Below are 21,245 nucleotides of genomic sequence, written 5' to 3' on the forward strand. Positions count from 1 at the left end.
TTCTCCTCCCACCCAAAATAAATAAATAAAACCTAAAAATTTTTTTAAAAAATTCTCAGCGTACAAAGTGGCATATGACCAAACACAAGATGACATGAGTTGGAAAAAAAAAAAGTAAGAGTTCTGAAAAGGAACCATAATAATCAAAAAAGTAAGATTGGCAATTTAAACAGATGAAAAACTTTTGACCAGGCATAGCCGTCAAGGTAAAGGGGAGGTGGAAGCTGTAAGGAGTCTGTAATTAAAAGTGGAAAGTAGATGCGAATTGGATGTGAGAGGGAGCCTCAGGAAGTATGCCTGACCTGAATCTCTGCTTATTTTAGTGGAATGGGTATCTGAATAGAATTTTTTGTAAGGATAACTCCATTGACTCCCATTGGCTGTCCTTGAAAAGCAGTCTCAAAAGATAGCACTCCTTACTTCTCCTGTAAGAAGTGATTTCCCTCTTCAGAAAGCCAACTCCAATGATGGATTTCCTGCACATCAGGCTCAATAGGCAGGGATGTGATTCCATCAGAAAGTGGTATGCAGTGTGTGCACTTTAAAATTACTAGGAGAATAATAGTTTGCAATCTTTATGTAAATTAGTAAGCTTTTCTGCCTCTATCACTCCCTCTCAGCATGGCAGGAAAAGTGCAAACTTCGTCCTTTTGGAAAGAAACTGACTGATGTAATATTAATAAAGATTACTAACAAAGTAAGCACTATGACTCAGGTTGTAGAGTGCTGTGAGATCTGGATGGTGAACATATTTATTCAACAGCAGGACAAGTTATTTAGATGTTTTAAAGCAGATGACACCACCTCTCTAAATTGGGGGGAGCCTTTGGGAGAGAGGTAGTGTGGCGATGTGTGGGGAGGGAGCACCTGAGAGAAGGGAATTATTTTATTAGGATTAAATGGTATGCAAAAAGGAAGAGAAATTAGGTTAAAAACTCACAGCACATCCACAGAAGAGTATGCAAGCCTTCAATTTCCTCTGGAAAATGATTGCATTTCCCCCAGTCTTGTCTTACTGACCACCCCAGGAATTGATTTAAGCCATATGTGTTCCTCAGCAGAAGGCTGCTGTGCTGGTTCTTTCAGATCATAGGCATATGAGACTGGCAAAAGTAGATTTTTTTTATTAAAAAATCAAATAGTGAGAGACCTGGACATTTCCAGTGACTAGTAAAGCAAGGCAACTGAGACAGTTTTACCCATTTTTATGAATTTTTGTTTCAGACCGTCTTCATTTGGGCTGCTATACTGTTATTGGGTAGCTTAAATGATAGACATTTATCTTCTCTCAGTTCTGGAGGCTGGAAGTCTGAGATCATGGTGCCAGATTGGTTGGATTCTGGTGAGAACGAGCCCTCTTCTTGACTTGCAGATGGCTACTTTCTCACTGTTTGCTCACATGGCCTTTCCTTGGTCATGCATTTGGAGAGAGGGAGCTCTAATGTTTATTTCTCTTATAAGGACACTGTTGCCACTATGGGGGCTTCACCTTCAAGACTTCATTAAAACCTAATTACCTCCCAGAGGCCCCAACTTCAAATACCATCACATAGGGGGTTAGGGCTTCAACATACAGATTTGGGGGGTGGGGTGGCACACAAACATTTAGTCCATAATGAAAACTTAACTAGGGACAGACTTTTAAGGAAGAGTCAGAAGGGATCCACTGTCTGAAATGTAGAATCAACCCATAGCCTATCCTCCCCAACCTTTCCTGAATTCAAAGGTTATTTACCCCTGCCAAGACAGAGAGAGATTGAAATTGAGAAAGAAAGAGAAAGAAAAAGATTGAGCACTAGCTTTAGCAGAGTAGCAATTATCTTCATAAACTGAGGGACTTCTGTTCAATGGCAGCCACTGCATATTGTGTCTGGGAATCCATCAAGCTTTGCGAGGTAGGAGATTGTGACACATGCATCTGTGGTATCTTAGTCTGTCTGGGCTGCCATAACAAAAATATCATAGACTAAGTGTCTTCTAAACAATGGAAATTTATTTCTCATAGTTGTGGAGTCTGGGGAGGTCCAAGATCAGGACACTGGTAGATTCTGAGTCTGGTGAGAACCCTCTTCCTGGTTCATCGAAGTCCATCTCCTCACTGTGTTCTCGTGTGGCAAAAGGAATGAGGGAGTTCTCTGGGGTCTCTTTTATAAGGGCTTTATGAATGGGATATTCATGACGGCTCCACTCTCGTGTCCTAATCACCACGTAATACATACACCATGAGCCAATGGAGATTCTTCTCATGAATAAATTTCAACGTTATTGGGGAGATAAACTTAGACAGCATACATTAATCAGGAAATATACCCATTTTTATAAGTGAAGAATTTGAGGCCTAGCAAAGCCTTCAGTGACTTATTCAAGGCCAAGAACTAAGTTACCAAGGAGACACAAAGAATAATCCAGGTCTTCTGAGTCCTAGCAGAGTTCTTTTCTTCAAAAGCATAATGCTGACCTGAAATCTTAAAAAGCTCCTAGGGCCTCCTTTGATAGGTATTCTCCTATGGGCTAGAAAGGTAACTAAGGTCATTTTTATAAAGGAAAAGGAATTAAAGAAAGATAAGATTGCTGCCATTTCTCAAAGATTTGTCGTTCATTTGTATCTGTCACAGTGAATAACTCATAGAACAAGGGACACAGGTGAAAGTACAGAGGATAGAGTGAGGCTGTCTTGACTTCAGATTTTTCAGAGAAAAAAGAGAAGTTTCATTATTATTTTAAAGGAAATTAGAGGATTGTTTGGGTACTGTTGCATGGTACCAGTGGATTAAGAAAGCCAAAAGAATAGGCACTCTTTTTTTTTTAATTTTTTATTTCTTTTCAGCGTAACAGTATTCATTGTTTTTGCACCACACCCAGTGCTCCATGTAATACGTGCCCTCCCTAATACCCACCACCTGGTTCCTCTGACCTCCCATCCCCCGCCCCTTCAAAACCCTCAGGTTGTTTTTCAGAGTCCATAGTCTCTCATGGTTCACCTTCCCTTCCAATTTCCCTCAACTCCCTTCTCCTCTCCATCTACCCTTATCCTCCATGTTATTTGTTATGCTCCACAAATAAGTGAAACCATATGATACTTGACTCTCTCTGCTTGACTTATTTCACTCAGCGTAATCTCTTCCAGTCCCGTCCATGTTGCTACAAAAGTTGGGTATTCGTCCTTTCTGATACTCCATAGTGAATATGGACCACATCTTCCTTATCCATTCATCCATTGAAGGACATCTTGGTTCTTTCCACAGTTTGGCGACCGTGGCCATTGCTGCTATAAACATTGGGGTACAGATGGCCCTTCTTTTCACTACATCTGTATACATATTGCTATGACTGTATCCATATATAGATACCTATATATCTTTGTACACAAGCAAAATAAACTTACTCATTTCATTCTCCAATCTATAGAATATTAGAAAGAGCAGATTAGAAGCTACAAGCAAATAAAGAAAGCTGTCATTTCAGGCTGACATACCACAGTGAAAATTGACAGACATTCTTGTAGCAAGCTAGAGAATAAAACTTCTAAGGCTATACTCAACCAATTTTTTTCAGTGCTTTTAGCACTGAAATTTGGTGTTGTTTGAAGATATTGATGACATATCTCAATAAACAGCAAGGACATGATAATGTGTTGCGTGGCCTGATATTTGATGTTCATATTGATCTGTTTCTTCAGTCATCGAGCAAACATTTTTTATACTCTCTTAGACTATTTTATCATCTTAGATATGAATTTGTATAAGATATAATCTATTTCTTGCTGCCTTTCTAAACATTTCAGTCCTTAAATAAGCAAGTTTAAGGGGTTTTTTTGAAAATTAACATTTTTAGAAAGTCTCCATTGATGATACTAGATTAAAAGAAAATTATCATGTGTATGAGAGAAAAATGTAAATTCATAGCACAGGGAAAGAAATAGAATTTGGAGGGATCCTTGGTGGCTCAAACAGTTACATGTCTGCCTTCTGCTCAGATCATGATCCCAGGGTCCTGGGATTGAGTCCTGCATCGGGATCCCTGCTCAGGGGGGAGCCTGCTTCTCCTCTTCACCATCCCCTGCTTGTGATTGTGCTCTCTCTCTCTCTCTCTGCAAATAAATAAAGAAAATCTTTTAAAAAAAGAAAGGGTGGCTGGGTGAGAGCTATTGGGGAAGGTATGTGCTATGGTGAGAAAAAAAAAAAAGAAATAGAACTTGGGTGCCTGGATAAATAGAAGTAGGGCCATTTCTAGGAGCCTGGGTTAAGTATTTTTTGTGGGGCCTCTGACTATATACACAACCTAATTTTAAAACATACTATAAAATCGAAGATGGTGGAGAAGTAGCAGACTGAGACAATATCAGATAGCAGGAGATCAGCTAGATAGCTTATCAAACCATTCCGAACACCTACAATTCCAACAGGAGATCGAAGAGAAGAAGAGCAGCAATTCTAGAAACAGAAAATCGATCACTTTCTGAAAGGTATGACCAGCAGACAAGTGTATCCAAAGCAACGGGAAGATAGTCCACGGGGGGAGGGGCCAGCTCCTGGCAAGCAGCAGAGCAACGGAGCACAAAATCAGAACTTTTAAAAGTCTGCTCCACTGAGGGACATCGCTCCAGAGGCTAAACTGAGGTAAGTCCACATGGGGACAGCGTGGTCTCAGGTCCCACGGGGTCACAGAAGGATCGGGGGTGTCTGAGTGTCACAGAGCTTGCAGGTATTAGAGCAGGGAAGCCAGCTACAGAGATGGAGCTGAGGAGTGAGCTCTCAACTCGGGGTTACCTTAAATTGTGATCCATGGCACAGGCCACTGTTTTGTGAGCGGGACCCCACAAGATCCGGGGAGACCCCCCTGGAAGAGCGCAGGGATCTGCGGGGTTCTGATACTCCAGGCGGGGCTGTGTACCAGAGACAGAAATGCTTGGTCACAGGCTGGGTGAACTCGGAGCACAGCGGGAGGCCAGGGAGATGGGAGTTATTGAGCACTTTTCTCCGAGTGCTTTTCTCTGAGGAGTGGAGCCCTGAGCTCTCGGCTCCTCCAGGCAAGAGATTGGGAGGCCGCCATTTTCATTCCCATCCTCCAGAACTCTATGGAAAGCATTCAGGGAACAAAAGCTCCCCAAAGCGAACCCAAGCGGATTACTTAGCCTGGCCCCTGGTAAGGGCGGTGCAATTCCATCTCGGGCAAAGACACTAGTTCCTTTGCTTCTCTATATACTTTTTTTTTTTTAACTTTTCAAAGATCAATTTATTTAGAATTACAAATGTTAAGAATAAAGGATTTATGCATTTCTTAATTAACATAACAATTTAGCTAAGTATAAACTCTGCACTAAAGTTCTATAGTGACACAGTACCAACAAAGAATATGGAAGCATTTTTAAACTATACAAAAATTTCAAATGGAAAATAATCTCATTTTAGTTTTGTTTGGTTGGTTGGTTGGGTTTTTTTTTTTTACATACAAAGATCACAAGTAGGCAAAGAAGCAGTTGTGAGGGGGAAGCAGGCTCCCTGCAGAGAACAATTTTAATGTATTTTGACTTTATAATATACTATATTAAAACAAAGAAAATCCCCAATACACACTTTTTACAAGATTAACATTTTAAGCAGGGTTTTTCCTTTAAAAAAACAAGAAAACAACAAAAAAACCCACAACCAAATACAAACCTTGTTTTCTGCATTTCACAGCACTGGTTACTATATGTGTTTTCCCTACAAAACCTTTTGACTTTATAAAATGTGTACGGTTGGATTTTAACCAGTCATCTGGTTCAAATGTCATGCAAATAAACAAAATATGACAATAAAAAAAAGGCGCTTGAGAATCACTACAACAGGCCCCTCTCCAAGAAGAGCAGCAAGAAATCCAGCCAGGACTGAGTTCACTTACCAAGGAGAACAGCAGAATTCCAGAGGAGGAGAAAGCAAAGCATGGAATTCATGGCTTTCTCCCCATGATTCTTTAGTCTTGCAAAGTTAATTAATATTTTTTTTAATTTTATTTTTTTCTTCTGCTAAATTTTTTTTAACTTTTACCCCATGACCCCAAAATCATGACCTGAGCTAAAACCAAGAGTTGGGTGTCCAACCGACTGAGCCACCCAGGCACCCCTCCTTCAGGAGGCTTAAAATATATTCAGGGAGATATGAAATACGAGTAATGCAGTACAGTCCTCAGTTAGGGACTGATTACTTAAAATGTACTGAAAGTGATAAATAATGTCAGAAAAGACTAATATAGCCAAGAGTTTTAAGGGTAGATATTACAGAGAAGGTAGATTAAGTGCCTTCATCTCAGAAGTCAGGACAGGTATAAAAGTTAAAAGTGAAATATACATGTGCAGAACCATTATTTTGTATATGGACAAAATTTACTCTAAAAAAATAACTCAAGTAAAACCTTCCAAATTTTGATTTTTTGCCATATAATGTTTCTACTCAGTGCTGTTCTGTTTTCAGGAAAAAAAATCACAACTCAAGTGCTGTATTCTGAACTTTACCAATTTACAAAAAGGACCACTACAAATGTAGATTTTCTTCTTCCCTCAGACTCCCAGAAGTGATTGTGAATTAGGAAGTGACCCTGAATAACTTGAGTCTCCAATATGTTACAATTAAAATGGGATCTTAAGTATATTTTAATTTGCAAGAAAGGGCCATGAAACTTTCAGGGAGAAAATGATATTGTCATTAACATGCAAACCAGTTAGCACCAGTCCGTGCAAAAGACATATGCTGTAAATGCATAGGGAATGAGTTATCAGTTGGATTGTGTGGGCTGCTTACAACAGGAGACAGAGTTGTAAACAGCTAAGAGAACTTTTAATAAATCTGATCAGGCAAGAAAGACCACTGAAGCAAGAAAGACCATAGAAGCAATAGAATAAACTGTTCTTGATCAAGAAAAAGCGACTCTGAATGTTAGACATTTTATTTTTGGCGTATAAGACAGAGGCTGCAGCTTATACCTGAGGAGCTGAACTGTTTAATACAATGAAAACAAATATTAAGCCCATTTTTGCCTCTTCTTTGGCCTCAGCCAGAAACAAAGACCCAACTCAAGGGCAGAAAAGATGAGAGAGAGATTCCTAGGCTCAGACTCAGACTGACAGAGGCAATGACAATGGGAGAAGCTACATACTTGCATTAAGAAAGCTGAGTAACATGAGATATTTTTCTTATGATTTGGCTGAAAATATATTCAAGTTTCTCACGAGGTATTTATGCTGGACTGTGTATTCATGTGATTATGTGTGCTGAAAACTTCAAATGCTAGGTGGTGGGAGCAATGGATTAGTTTGTCATCCTGAAACAAGAAAGGGAACCTATTCTCCAAGGCCTCAGGCTGCTTGGGATGGTGACCTTGGGAGGAAGTGCACCATTTCACCAGACCAAGCATTGCCTGGCTTCCCGAAGTACGACGGCACATGTACTGAGGTATTTTTAAACAAACATATTGGACTGTTTTATGTGATTTTAAATATTATATAATAAACATAACCCTTTCTTCTTTTATAAAAAAGAAAATGCTAGGGGAACCTGAGTGGCTCAGTCCGTTAAGGGTCAGACCCTTGATGTCGGCTCAGGTCATGATCTCAGGGTCCTGGGATCAAGCCCCACATCAGGTTCCATGGACCCTGCTTAAGATTTTCTTTCCCTCTCCCTCTGCCTGCCCCCACTCATGGGTGTGCAATACTCCCTCTCTAAATGAAGAAGAAGCAGAAGACAACGATAGTACTAAACATCAATTGTCTCATGATCCAGAAATGAGCACTGCTAACCGTTGGTATATTTCCTTCCATTCTTTTTATTCTAGGTTACCACTATGTGCTGTGTCATCTGATTTGGAGTACAAACTAAGTCATATTTCTTCTGATATTCAAAGTAGTGCAAGTCTGGATTTCATATCACAAATTTCACTCAGTCCTTTTGTTCTCTTAGACATTGCTTTTCCTAGTATTCCTCAGAATCCTTATTGTGGGCACAGCACTTTCATTGACTACTTGAGCCATATTGCATATAGTGAGAGGCAGGTAATTTTCCAAGTAGAAAACAAATTGTTATTTAAAAGGATGAATGGATATGAAGTGGCCAGTGGGGGGCCATGATGATTGTGCACTCTATTTCCATTGGTTCTCAAGAAAAAGGGGATCAGAATGTTGGACACTGTATTTTTCGGGTATCGCACAGAGGCTGCTGCTTTCATCTGAAGAACTGAACTGTGTAATACAAATGAAACAAATACTAAGCTCATTTTGGCCACTCCTTTGGCCTCTTTAGGGGTACAATCTTTACTTTAAGTATATTTTTCCTCCTTCAGGTTGTATTTTCTTAAATTACAATTTAAAATCGAACTAGGGCTTGAGTTAATGTCCTCTTAGATTCCTTTTCTGAATCATTAACCACCTTAGTTTGCATTTGGTTTTGACCATTCACTCATTTCCATGGTGATTTAGAAGAGCAGTTGAAAGGCAGCAGAATGGCATCTTAAGCAACAGTTAGGGTGAGGACAGAAAGCAGGAAAGAAGACATGCATAAATGTCATTCAGGATATGTGACCCATTATAGTGACAGACATCAAGATACTTTGCTGGCTGTCACTTAACTTTCTCCTAATGTTGCCACCATTGAATTACTCTGCTCTGAAGAGGTACAGTGGCATATGTAGAACAAGTTCTAAATCTCTAAATGGTATTATGCATTGTAGATGCATTATAGACTTCTGGCAGGCTTTAGAGCATCTTCACATTTAGAATACACAGCCAGCTAGTAACCATCTCATATTAATAATTTTGAGTTTGGGGACTGACCAAATTCAGCCAGTCTAGAGCAAAATTGTGAAATCAGTAACATGTAATTGCAGAGTCCACCATCTTTGCTTCCATATTTCCATCTTCCTTTGTGGTATGCTGAGGCCTCAGAATAACTGGGATTTCTTGCTGTGATACAGTATCAGAACTGAGTATGTCTCACATTCCTGAATCCTTGACAAACATTGCTATCTAGGTTTCATTTTCTTGGGATCCTCCAAGAAAGTAGAGGAATGTTGCTATGGCAACATTTTGATAAGGATGTTTAATATCTAACCCAGTCATCTTCAACTATTTCTTAATCTCAGAACATTTTGCTCAAATAATGTTTTACAGATTTGCTAGTACTGTGAATGTGGACTGGCCACGTGTAATTGAGAAATCTATAGTAATTTTATGGGCTTGGAAGTTTTTCTGATTATAGAAGTAACACATGATCTTTGCAAATGAAAAAGCATGGCAGAATGCAGAAAGTATAAGGAAGAAAATAAAGATCACCCATATCCCATCACCTGAAGGTAGTTACTGTTAACATTTTGGAGATATTCTTCAAAATCATGTAGCTTGGATGAAGAATCTGTGGCTGAAACTTACATGAACACAGCAGAAATTAAGTAATTGAATATTATAATTAAAGCATCTAGACAGGTGCCTGGGTGGCTGAGTTGTTAAGCGTCTGCCTTTGACTCGAGTCACGAACCCAGGATCCTGGGATTGAGCCCTTTATTGGGCTCCCTGCTCGGTGGAGAGTTTGCTTCTCCCTCTCCCACTGTCCCTGCTTGTGTTCCCTTTCTCACTGTGTCTCTCTCTCTGGCAAATAGATGAATAAAATCTTCAAATCAAAAAAAAAGGCACCTAGAATGATGCCTGGCACACAGAAGACCCTAAATAAATATAACTATACTTTTTCAATTTCACATTTTTTATCTCATTTTGTTCCTCATGCCATAGCCCTGGTGTAAAGGAAATCAATAGCATTTATGGACCGAATGTGTCATCAAGAAATTTATACTTTGAAATCCTGACCCCTCAGTGTGGTACTATTAGGAGGCAGGGCCTTTGGAAAGTGAATAGGTCATGAAAGTGGAGTCCTTATGAATGGGATCAGTGCCCATATAAAAGAGCCCCCAGACAGCTTTCTGGTTCCTTCTGCTGTGAGGACACAGTGAGAAAATGGCATCTATGAACCAAGAAGTAGGCCCCCACCAGACATCAAATCTGCCAGTGACTTGATCGTGAAGTTCCCAGCCTCTAGACCTGTGAGGAATAAATATTTGTTATTTAAACCACCTGCTAGTCTATGGTAGTTTTGTTATAGCACCCCAAATGGACTAAGACAAACAATATTAGCATTATTTTTCTCTAAATGACTCTTGTTAAGAACAGAGATCTCCAGGCCCCGAATACCTGGAGATTTTCAATTAGGTAGATGAGAGGATCCTGTTCTTTTGTATGTGACAATATTTTAACACACTAATCTGGGGCACAGTCAGATTTGAGAACCTTTGCTTTAGAGATATCACTCAGTGAACATTCAAAGGGCATACCCCAAACCTGCTCCTGAAAATATTGACTAAAATTCAAAACCATTCACTACAAGGTAGGTGGTGGTAGTGACTCTGAGCCCTGCTGATACATGGCCTTAAGAATCTTTGCTTTATACCCCATGTCTTTTGGTCATGTACTTATGTCCTTGCATGTGCTCTATTATCTTCTACCTAGGTATTGTCCCAATTCATGATTTTTGTTAGCAGCCCCAGGAGAGCAAATTTGCATTCCTGATGTCTTTATGTATCCCCACATTACTTAGCATAATGTGTTGCACACAGCCACAGATCAACTGATATTATTGACTCACTGGATGATGAATTTGAAGCAACCAATCAATACTACATTAGTCCTAAGGGAAAAGACCATGGAATGCACTTCTTTTGAACAACCTCCATTTGCCCACTGTTGTTGGAACAACCACTTCCCTCTGGGCACAGTGAAGTACAGCTCCCTCCATCCTCTATCAGATTCGTCCTTCTCTAGCTCCTCCCTACAAATCAAATCTCTGGCTAACATTTTTTTTTTTGAACTAGTATAATGTGAGCCATTGCAAAAATTCATAGAAATGGGCCCAAAATGTAATCTAGCCTGTCTCTGATAGGCCTCTGGTCAACTCACCCACAAAAGTTCTTTTACTACTCTCTAGAAGCTCTGAAATGAAGGAATACCCAGAACTCTCTTAAACTGCCAATTCTCATACTCTGGTTGTTATTAGTGTGGTCTCTGGAATTAGACTGCCTAGAGTGGAATGCATGCTCCATGCTCTGACACTCACTGTTTAACCTTGGGCAAGGTTCTCCCTTCTCTATGCTTCAGTTTCTCTGTTAAAAAAAAAAAAGTGGGGACATAATATCAGTATCCATCCCACAAAGTTTTTGTGAGGATTAAATTTCACAATGCTCATAAAGAAAGCACTGTGACTGACATGATAAGTGCTCTGCAAGTGTTAAGAAACGATGGTATCATCATTGGCAGTGGGAGAACTGAGAAATATGCTGGTGTCAGGACCCTGGGAGCCAAGAAATCACACATGGCTGTTCTGACAACAGAGGTCAGAGTGGGAAACAGGTACTGAATCTGGGGTAGCAGCAGTCCAAACACTGAAGGGACAATGTGATAGAGAGGTCAGGGCTTAGCTTCGCTGTGAGGTTCTTACATACTTTCAGCCAGGACCCACTGGTGGAAACAGTAAATGATTACTCAGGGCTGGATGGGAGAGTGGGGATTTCAGTCTAACACCAGTGTTCCCTTCCCAAGATATGTTATGCAAAATTCTAAATTGCTGGTGTTTAACTGATAAAAAGTACTTAGTGACTTGATTCAATATATTTATCCTCATAGTAGGAAACTGGTACATTATGTGGCCAATTAGATCTTCCTGTGTGGATGTGGGAAGAGAGAAAGCTACACTAAAATGATAGTGGTCGTTTTTTGGTAGAATTATAGGGACTGTATCAACTCTGCCACTGTACATGGTCAGTGCCATTATGCAGCATCTCTACTGACAACAGCTCTGTTACACAGTCTGAATGGAGTAGAGGTGGCAGCAAATGATGTTGGCCATGAGTCCTCCGGGTTGCATCCTTACACTCCACAACACAAATAGATAATGCCCTCTGTCTTTGAAAGCATCATTAAGAAGAGTCTATGAACTAACATTATCGTGGCAATCATCTCACAATATACACATGTATCAAGTCATCACATCATACACATCAGCTTACCCAATAATATGTCAGCTATATCTCAGTAAAGCTGAAGGGGAGTGGGGAAGAGCTGTATTGTCATTAGTCAGTGAGGCTCTCAGCTTTAAGGGCTACTTTCTCCTTCTGGCTGGACCAGAACCTACTTCTCAGTAGGAATTTGGAAAAGTACATTTTCTCACTTTTTTATTCAGGGAGAAAAATTATCAAATATCCTTGTAGATGTTGGAAACCATGATACTGAAGCTGGAGTCTCGGTCTGTATAGCAAACCTGTGTAACCCTGGCACTCACTGTTGTCTATGCTACACTTCCAGAATCATGGCCCAGGAAGCATTCCAGACAACTATACCATCTTTCCACTGAGCAGAGCATTTTATCTTTGCCTCTCTTCCTACCCTGGTAATGTGGGCTAGACTAGCCTCTGTTCAACTCTCCCCAGGTAAAGGCACTGGGAGCCTTGCAGTTCCATTAATAATTTATCCTCATCCTACTTCTCTCCCACTCGTTTCCTCACTGCTGCCAATGTATACTATAAATTCCTTCTCCATCATGTTACTTAGGCTATTTCCTCCCCCTGGAATGCACTCCCTCCTCCTCCCTGCCTCTTCAAGTTCTACTCATCTTTCAACACCCGGCTCAGCTTCTACCTCACTAATTAAGCCTCTTCTGCTGGTTCTAGCACACTCTGGCACATTGATCTTAATCTCCTTGGAGTTGATCTAATAAATGAGTGTAAATGAGTCACTGAGTCAAGTGTTCTTTTTTTTATTTTTTAAAAAATGAAGTATATATGTCACTGGTGGTAATGTTTTCTATATATAAAATTCTCATCTACAGCCATACCACCCTGAATGTGCCCAATCACCTCTATATATAAAATTCTAGTCTTCCTGGCAAATTGAAAGTTCTGGAGGGCAATTTTATATTTGATGCTTCTTCTGTATTTCCCACAGCAATGTATGTATGTATGTATGTATGTATGTATATTATTGAAGTACACTTAACATACAGTGTTACATTAATTTCAGGTATAACATAACAATTTGACAATTCTGTACATTACTCAGTGTTCACCTCAGTAAGTTTAGTCACCATTTGTCACCTTAGAATGTTATTACAATATTAGTGACTAGGTTCCCTATGCTGTACTTTTCATCTCTGTGAGGTATTTATTTTATAAGTGGAAGGTTGTACCTCTTAATGCCCTCTATATATTTCCCCTATCTCCCCACCAACCTCCCCTCTGGCAACCACCATTTTGTTCTCTGTATTTAAGAGTCATCTGGCTCTCTCAGTCAGAAGAGCATGCAACTCTTGATCTTGGGGTCATGAATTTGAGCCCCACATTAGGTGTAGAGATTACTAAAAAAAGAAAACTTAAAGAAAAACAGTCTGTTTTTCTTTGTTCATTTGTTTTGTTTTTTTTAGATTCCACATATAAGTGAAATCATATGGTATTTGTCTTTCTCTCTCTGATTTATTTCACTTAGCATAATACCCTCTAGGTCTTCAAAAGGTAAAAATAGAAATACTATATGATCCAGTAATTCCACTACTACGTATTTACCCAAAGGAAATGAAAACACTAACTTGAAAAGACATATGCACGCCTATGTTTATTGCAGCATTATTTGTAATAGCTGAGACATTGAAGCAACCCAAGTGTCCCACAGCACTTTACATAGGTGCTGTAGACATACATAAAGACTTGCAAACCCATGGAAATCCCCAATTATTCATATCCAGATTCTCTTGTCCAGTACCTACTTTACAGTCCAAGTTCTTGTCCTAATAAATGTCTAATGTCCATTTTATTTTCAATTTTTAAAAAGAGGGCAAGATATAAAAGAAGAGAAAATGTAATATTACATTTAAGACAGTTAAAAGGAAAAAAAAAACAGAAAAGAAAAGCAATTTGCTAACATTTCCTATCATCACTTCTTAGGGCAGTAAAACAGATTCCAAGACCATACTTACTGGTCTTCTGATTGAACCCTAATGCATCTGCTGCTCTGATTGTGTTTGGCTCAGGAAATGAGATTCAAAAGTAGTGAATTAACATCTATTGAGAGCTTTCCAGACTTGGAATGTTCTATATGGATTTACTTCTTCAAGCAACAATCCTATGAAAGGGAATTTTATTCCCATTTTTTAAAGGAGGGAAGTGAGGCATAGAAAGGTTAAGCAATTTGCTCTTATTTGCAGTAGTAGGTTGCAGAGCCAGAATCTGAACCCTAATCTGGCTTTATTCCAGTGCCTGTACTCATAATTGTCATGTTATGTGGTCTCTGTGTTTCTCTGGGCTGGCTGAGGACTCAAGTGGACAGATTTACTCTATCTAATCCGGGCTCAGGAAAGCAGGATCTTAACAGGCTGTGTGATGCTAATGTATTTAATACTACAGGTAAAATTTACTATAGATGAGGCATCATCATTGTATGACATAAAAAATATGGACTTTGAAGTCAGATGACCTGGTTTATAGTCCCTAACTCTGCCACTAATTAGATATGTGACAGTAGACAAGTTATCTAACTTGTTTTAGCCTCAGTTTTTTTTTTTCCTCATCTGAAAGATGATGGAAGGAACCAGGTGATCTCTAAGGTTCCTTCTAACTCTGATATTCTCTGAATTAAATATCAAAATTATTACCTCAAAATAAAAGAGACAGTTGCTTAAGGATCTGCAATTAAACCATCCAAGGGAAAAATCTGGCTCAATAGATTTAAATATATGTGTTAAGCTAAATTTAGTGTTTTAGCACTCACAGACAATTTTGTCTTGCAAGTTAATACAGGAATCAGTGTGAATGGTTAAGTTTTTCTAACTTGAAGAGGAAAATATCTTGTTATAATATCACCAAAACAAATCCAGCAGTTAAAAAGGCCAGAAATGTTATAGGAATCCACATTTACATCTGGAGTAAATGAGGTTATGGTATAGAAAGTAGAGTATCTCTACATGTCTCAGAGGTTTGAGCTGAGAACTCTTCATGAATAAAACATTCAGATGCAATGTGCGCTCTAGTCTTTTACCTTTCCTCAGCCTTTCGATTCAAGAAAAGCATTTCATCTAAACCTCCCTGTGTTGATTCTGGCTGTTTATCTATACTTATCTTGCCTGAGCATTTAGTCTCTAAGCTTCTGGGGACAAAGCTCTTCAGAAAGAAAAAAAAATTTATAGCCAGATTTATAGCCAGATGGCTTAAAATAAGATTTAACGTGACTTCTTTTGTAGCTTGATACCTGCAGTAAACCTAAATCACACTGCTTTCTCAGTGATAAAAATATTATTAAGTCACAATGTTTTGTTAACCACTGACCTAATATTTGATGGGAATAAAATAAAGATTAGGACTCTATGGATAAAAAGAATAACTCTATTTGTCTGCATTTGACTCATGATTGACTAGAAGTAGTTACCCCTACTCAATACCTTTCATTTGAAATTTGTGAATGACACAAGATTCTAATTGGGCAATTTCATATAATGTGAATACTATCTGACATACAAAGGCATACAGGAAAGGAGTCAAACAAAAAACAGACTTCTGTTGCCCCACTCCCTTGGTGCTTCATTTAAGTCCCAGTTTTCAATGTGTTGAAAGGGTGAGATGTTTATGATCATGTGTATATGTAAGTATATAAAAAAAGGAAAAGAGAAAAGGAAGGAGAGAGAGAAATAGAGACAGAGAGATAGGGACTAAGAGAAGGAACCAAAGAATATCATATGTATATTAGGTTCTGTTGCAAAGCATGTCCATTATCCTATTCAGCAGTGGGGACTGTGGCAAATATTGTTTTCTGCTTTACCCCATTGCCATTGACTCTGCTTCCTTCCTAAAAGATTTTTTTGTTGTTAAAATGTGCCTAGGCCCAGGAAATAAATCATGATAGGTCTAAGCCAGTTATGGCAATCCAGTCCCCCTTTCCCAGTGAATGGACTAAAAGATTTTCCTCCCCTAGAATCTCCCAGCAAACTTATATCCATCATAATTCATCTCCTGGTACTGGGCATATTTTAGCTTTAACAAAATCCAGGCTTTTTTTTTTCCTGTGTTCCTTCCTCCTTTGAGCTTTCTTATATGATGACATGGTGCTTGGACCTATTTCAGTCACCTAGTGACCACAAGAGAGGGAGAAAATAATTCCAGAGATGCCTATTCAGTGCCCTGACATCATCATTCTGTTGAATTAATCCTACCTCCAGATCTTTCCTTTTGAGAACACTAAATGTTCTTGTGGTTTAAGCCACTGTTAGTCTGTTTTTCTGTTATTTGTAGCCATAAACATCCTCAATAATACAGGAACCTGCCCAGAAATGTGAAGCACTTCTAAATGTTGGAATAACATCAAACAGCCAATATTTATCATGTTGCAGAACACATAAACTTCCAAATCCTTCCTGACTTATACTTCAGCTCAGCTGTAAAGTATTCCCACTCTTGGTCTTGGTTGTCCTTTGTCGTTCCAACATACTGACCACACACAGTGACACTTGCCTATATAGAGATTTGTGTTCTTTATTTCTATCTTTTAAATTCATGTCACATCTTCAACAATATTGTAAGCTCCCTTTGGACTGTATTTGGCTCTTACACCTAACACAACAGCTAGGAGAGTGTGCTGCTTCTACTTGTTCAACTGGATTGCAGCCCTCTTCTCCATCCTACTTATACCAAAGACTCTGAAACTCAGTTTTCCCCTTCAAGATGGATACCTGCGGGAACATGATCCTTTCCATCAGGTTATGGAGGGACAGTCTTCTGCTCCATTCCCCATACCTCATCATGCAAGTAGGTGTTAAATGAACAATATTATCAAGGTAAACAGCAGTATTTTTATTACCTCAGGCCTCTGCTTTGCCAAAATCAATCCATCATTTTTGTAAATAGTGTCATTTTTGTACACAACAGCCCAGGTAGCTTGAGAATGTAATCGGAGAAGGGGCCTATCAGTGGATATTTTAATGATCCAAATAATGGCATAGCTCCTGTCAAGTCAGTTTCAAAGCCTTCACTAAATTCACCAATGTTACTATTATTCCAACTAAGAGGAGAGACTTGAGGATTGTAAAGACACTCAAATCCTTTTGAGCATTTGCTTGTACTTTTCCTTAGCCTTAGGTCATAGGTTAATTAAGCAATTGTGCAGTGCTAAAATAAATAAAAGAATAAACACACACACACACACACACACACACACACTGTTTCTGCAGATTCTGCTACATTCTCAGTCTCAAGAAATGTGAAGTCAGAATCAAACATTTTTAGAGTGTTCTGGTTGACTCATAGAAACTTTTGTTTCCTTAAAAGCATTCAGGTTTTGCAGCTATATAGACGATCCCAAATCTACATTTTCAACTGAAACACTGGATTTTTGGCACCCCACAAAAGTAGATGTTCTTGTCTTCTATTCCTCTTACTATAAACAGGTACAGGTCTTCTCCCCAGCTCATCAACAATTAAAGTGGATTCCTTTGAGAGATGAGGTATCATTCCCACCAATGGATGGCTTGAGTCCCTGACTTTCAAAGGTCCTTATTTTTTAAGAGCTTCATTTTACTTTCTATCTATCTATCTATCTATCCCATTCCTTTCACTGTTATCATTATATTTTATGTGAAAAAGTCAAAGATAATGTCTTTCTTTGAACAATTCTGAGATGAATGTCAGGAAAAACAGGCAATTAGAATTTTAGCACCTGCACAATTCAATTCCACAGTACTTTAAACAACAGTGCAAATTTACTATAGAAAAGCAAATATTTATCTTAAATACAGTTTAATCCTCTTTTCCAGGAAGCTTGCGTAACAAAAAATACAGCTGGAGGCTATAGTGACCCATTTATAACCATAGTTGGGTTTGTTACCAGGGAACCTGTCAAAATCAGCTTAGCTTGTTTGAATGGCTCATTCTGGCTCTTTGTGCCTTTCTTCTCATTTGATTTTAGGAGCTTAAACTGGTTTAGTGTTGCCAGCCAGGGGAAATGGTTTCCTTTGACTTTGCCAACTCAACAGGCCTGGAATAAATGGAATAGATGGCTATCCACATGGTGTGATGTTTCAGAGGTTTCTCATTTGTCTCTTCTCCCCAGTGCTTTTTTTTTTTTTTTAAACTAAGATGTCTTTAGATTCCTTCTTCAGTCACCATTTTAGGATAAAACAAAACCTACAGCAAGCTGCATATGACACGTAAATGTATCTCCATCTTAAGGAATAAGCCAGTGTATTAGACTGATTCTGCTTAACTGGCAGAAAAGAAAAGAAGGTAGGTTAGTGTAAGAGACTCAAATGCCAGCACTCAACTAAAATTTAAGCAGCCACACTTTGCCCCTTGCTTAAGAGGACTCAGGGCTGGAGTCAAATTAGTCACAGTTGATACTGCTCTCATATGTGTTCTTCAGAATTTGGCACTGTTACACTCCTTGCTCAAGATTCATTTCCTTATTTATTAAACAGGGCTATCCAATGACAATCTGCCGTATTCATTTTCTATTGCTGTGTTACAGATTACTACAAATTTACAGGCTTAAAATGACATCCATTTATTAGCTCACTGTTCTGAAGTTCAGAAGTTCAGGCAGGCATGACTGAGTGATGTGATCAAGGTGTGTTGGCCAGAATGGGCTCTTATCCGGAGTATATTGGGAAAATGTACTTCAACGGTCATTTAGGTTATTGGCAGAATTCAGCGCCTTGTAGTTGTAGGTGTGAAAATCCCATTTCCTTGAAGACTTTTGGATGGGGTCACTCTGAGCTTTCTGTAATCCTCTTCCATGGTCCCCTCCATTTCAAAGTCTGCAGCAGCATGTACCTAGAAAGTTTCTGGCTTGTTCTTCTGCTACCAGCCTGAGAAAACTTTGCTTTTAAAGGAAAAGAATCACATGGTTCAATTAGGCACATCCAGGTAATCTCCCTTTTGCCATGTAATGCAATATAACCAAGGGTGTAACACCTTTAAACTCTTATACATTGCTGACAATGATACAGTGACTTGGAAAAACAGCTTGGCAATTTCTGCAAAACTAAATATAGACTTAACATTTGATTCAGGAATCACACTTCCAGGTATTTACCCAACTGATCTGAAAATGTTTGTTCACAGGAAACCTCTATATGAATGTTTACATCAGGTTTGATAATAATCACCAAAACCTGAAAGAAACCAAGATGTGCTTCAATAGGTGAACAGATAGACCAACTGTGGCACATCCATACAATGGAATACTATTTAGGGCTAAATAATGTACGATGGATCCTCACAACAACATAGATGAACTTCACGTGCATATTGCTAAGTGAAAGAAGCCAGTCTGAAAAGTCTCCATGATGATAAGTCCATTTATATGTCATTCTGGACAATAAGCAGATCAGTGGTCAGGGGTTTCTGCAGGAGAGAGGGTTAAACAGTTGAGACACAGGAGACTTTTAAAAGCAGTGAAACTATTCTGTATGATACTGTAATAATGGCTACATGACACAATGCATTTGTCAAAACCCATCAAACTTTATAACACAAAGACTTAACTTTAACATATACACCTTTAAAAAATAATTTAAGAGGTCAAGGGATACAAGGAAGGGGGGTGCACTATGATAAGAGAAACTAACTGTATTACAAACAAGGACATAACCTCACTGAAGTAGTGATGGGGAGGATAGTGCTGACCTAAGCAACTTTGAAAGTGAATGAAATCTCTCAGACTGAAAGCAAATGGAACTGCACATAAGCATGGTACTGTAGTTAGTAAAGATTTGTCCCATGGGAGTAAGGATTAGCAATTCATATAGTGCTATATGTATATACTGGGACTGAACAATTAAGTGAATGGATGGCAGAGAGTGGGAGCCAGGTTTCTCAGTATTGTGGGAGTTTACAGATAAGCAATAGAAGGTTAGGATGATGCATGTGATAATGGATTAGAGAGGGAGACACCAACATGATATCATGTTTAGTTTAATATAGATAAAGATGGTTAAACATAGAAATATTTATAGCCATGTGTATATATACATCATCGTATACACACATTTTTTTGCACTGTTAGCTGGGAGGACCTAAAAACAACTAACTCTGGTAGAAATGAGCATACCTAGCAAAAAGATTTTGGTTTCTTTGGAAATAAAGTAAAGATGAACCAAATGAGTACTGGAAAAGGTTATTTATTCAGAGTTTACTGGGGAGTCAGCCTCCATCACTTGCATTTTGACTCATAGGCAAGCAGAGAAATAGGAAAGCTTTACAATAGAAAAAAATGAAATCTTCCACTCTGTCCTGACTGGAGGCTGTTGGCATGGGAAAGCTACACGTAGGCAGGCTAACTAGAAGTGGGGTATTGTATGTGGTTAGTTAGGGGTGCATAGTCATAATTAGCTTTCTCTGGGTGGTTCTAAGTTGTCAACAGAGATAAAAATTAGGGAGTTTGGCCATTTGGGACCAATTGTCACAGGGGTTATTGTTTGACTTCCTAAGCTGATTGCTAGAAATAATGATCTGACTTCCTATGAGTATGACTTTTAGATAGTAGTCAGGATTCCTGGGCTGGTTACTGTAGACAATGAGCTGGTTTTCTGGGCTGGTTGCTACAGATTGTGTGTCAGATTTCCATTTTTATATGGTCTGGCTATCATCTCATCTTGTTGTATATTAAGTCTTTCATTTTTTATACCATTCCATTATAAAAAGAACTAGAGTTTCTTGCACAAATGACTGATTATAGGACTGGGGCAAGAAATATATAGAATGAGCCTAGAGCCTATTTTAGTGCCCAAAAGTAAGGGGACAATAACACCAACAACCCAAAACCCATAGTGATGGTAGTATATCAAAGGGACACAGGAGCCTCCAACTGTAGAAGTTTCTAGTTATTCAAGTTGAAATAATTTGAACAACAAAATAAGTATTTGATTCAAAAAACAAACATTGGATTTTAAATCAAAATATAAAATAGATACCCATGAGTCTATACTGATATAAATAAATAATTGAACAAATCAATAAGTGGGGGAGAATAGACAAACCTCCTATGTTGTATGTAGATACTCTTTCCCAAGGAGGCAGAGCCTAATTCCCTGCTCCTTGAGGGTGTGCTGCACACGGTGACTTCCTTCCAAAGAGTATAGTAGGAAAAGGGTGGGGTGGGGGAAATTTATAACGAAGAAATCTGACCAGCTGACCAATATCAA

Source organism: Martes martes, assembly GCF_963455335.1.
Source record: "Martes martes genome assembly, chromosome: X".
In the NCBI taxonomy this organism is placed as follows: domain Eukaryota; kingdom Metazoa; phylum Chordata; class Mammalia; order Carnivora; family Mustelidae; genus Martes; species Martes martes.